This window comes from Notothenia coriiceps, unplaced genomic scaffold, assembly GCF_000735185.1.
Source record: "Notothenia coriiceps isolate Sejong01 unplaced genomic scaffold, NC01 NC01_scaffold00011180, whole genome shotgun sequence".
NCBI classification, from domain to species: Eukaryota; Metazoa; Chordata; class Actinopteri; order Perciformes; family Nototheniidae; genus Notothenia; species Notothenia coriiceps.
This window is the reverse complement of record NW_011343881.1, coordinates 49356-51618: the sequence shown is the minus strand read 5'-3', so window position 1 is coordinate 51618 and position 2263 is coordinate 49356. Positions and strand designations below refer to the sequence as shown.

Genomic DNA, 2263 nt, shown 5'->3' with positions numbered 1-2263 from the left:
GTTTACTGAACATTTGAAACATCAGCGAGTATCGCCTAATGCTTTGGAGCACTTTTGAGAGTTTCGCGTGACTACAAAACTTCTAGTTTAATTTAAGGAGACCCATACACAACATGGCCAATGGCAGTCATCTCTCACCAGTAAACGTTGCAAACACTCGACCGCGCTAAGATGCGCAGCGGCCGCTCACGGCAAGTCACACACCGAAGCAGACCGCGTGCCGATCAGATCCTTACAGACGAGAGGGCGAATCGATTCCACAACGAGGGAAGGCTGACGTCAAGCAGAGCATTCCACAACACCTCACCAGGACTGATTGAGATTGTGGAGGGTTATATGCAAGCTTGGAACACAACATTGCCGTAGTGACGTTGTCTTTGTCCTGCATGAATAAATGATTGATCACGGTGGTACTCAGGATTTACCTCATTGTGGTAAAATAAGACTCACATAGAGGGGCAATCTTTGTAGCAATAAAGTTAAGAAGATATCAATCATCAATATTGTTATTAGTATAGCGCATATAACAAATGTTACGATATTAGCTCAGTGACTAAATCAGTTTGTACAAATAATCAGTAAATAAAAAAACACTACACTATATATATAACACATGTAACCACAAAAGAGAAAAAAAAAAAACATAAATCACAAACATTAATGGAAAATGGAAACACAGAAACACAAGAAAATACACACACAACCAGAAAACAGACGTGCAATAGATGCCGTAGAAATATACAAAATAAAAAAAAAAAAAAAAAAGGAGGAAAATAGAATATGAACTAAAAATAAAAAAAAGAATGAAATAACACACAAATAGATAAAGGATCAAAGCAAAATCAATATGATGAGGAGACATTCAGAAGTAGTATGGGTGAAAAGAAGATAAACCGAAGAGACAGTCAGCACGACTCAATCCACGGACTCAAAGGATCCAGACACAACAATATCCTCGAAACAAGACTACATATTGGACAACAGGAAACTGGACGAGACATGAGAGAAGCAGGTACAACACAGAAACAGAGTTAAGGACACAAACAAAGACGACAACATTGCAAGCCTAGTAGCCAAGCTATAACGTGGCCTACAGAACTGCACTCCGCTTAGGATAGGTTGAGGGAAAAGGGTACAAGTAAGAAGTAGGAACAGAAGTGGAGAGTGCACACACAGGGGAAAAGGTCCCATGAACCTGAATTTGGTCGAGAGCGAGTGGTCAGTGAATGTTTCCACACTCCCTCGGCCGGGGCAGGCCTTCTCTGTCACCTGTTACCTTAATAAACCCTCGAGAGTTCATAGAGGGAAGGTTGATAAAGGTTTTATATAAGACTGACTGACTAGAACCCCACGCGTATACAAAACATTTTAGCGACCACAAGGTTAAATAACTGAAGACACAGCTGTGGAACCATTTAAAGGTAGGGAGCGGTAGAAAATGGAGAACCAGCGTCGAGTGCGCTAGAATTATGATGAAAAAACATCTGCCCCTTCCTTCAACTTCCTTACAGAGCCACTCACTCCAACACACATGGACGCGCACATGACCATGAGGGCACGAAAGAGTGTGTGGCACGAGATGGAAGGCTGACAGGCAGGTAGGCCATCCAGTTATTTTAGCCGGGGCGGCTCAAATGATTGGTCGTACTTTTTACAGCGCCACGGCTTCCACATACCTCATTCACACCAACAGTGTTTCAGGGCCGGTTCGGAGCTGGAGCTTGAAAAGCACCGGGTTTTCCTCTTCACACCGCAGCGGAGCAGCCTGTTAGCTCCAGTTCCGGTTCATTTCGAGCACCAAAAAATTGTCCGGCTAGAGCAAAAGCAACACATACGTCACGCTTACGTCGAGGTGGGTTCAGGGGCAGGGGCGGGATCAACTCCTGAACAACAACAAAAAGCTGGCGTTTTATCCAGTTTGTACACAACGATGGAGAAACTTAACAAGCAGCAGTGGTCCACTGAAGAGACCAGCTACCTACTGGGAATCTGGTCTTCTGAAGAGGTACAGAGGAAGCTGGAGCACAATCGGCCATTGTTGTTGTTGTCGGTGTCAGCTGTGAGGGGTTTCCGCGCGGTTTGGCTTTATGAAGCAGGCACGCAAACGGTTACGTCATGACGCAAACGATGACGCAATGACGCAGCACCAGTCGGACTCTGGGCAGTCTGAAAAGAGCCGGAGCTAAACCGAAGAACCGGTTCTGAACCTGAAAAGCTCTAGCACGGAGCTTGAACCGGAGTTGCGTTGGTGTGAATGAGGTAT

At 44.9% G+C, this 2263-nt stretch overlaps 1 protein-coding gene across 1 annotated transcript in view; it reads left to right on the top strand.

Annotated features, from left to right (window-relative positions):
• Window positions 1-2263, top strand: part of LOC104946501 (brain-enriched guanylate kinase-associated protein) — a 30613-nt gene that overhangs the window by 17144 nt on the left and 11206 nt on the right. The gene's annotated exons all lie outside the window — the stretch shown is intronic.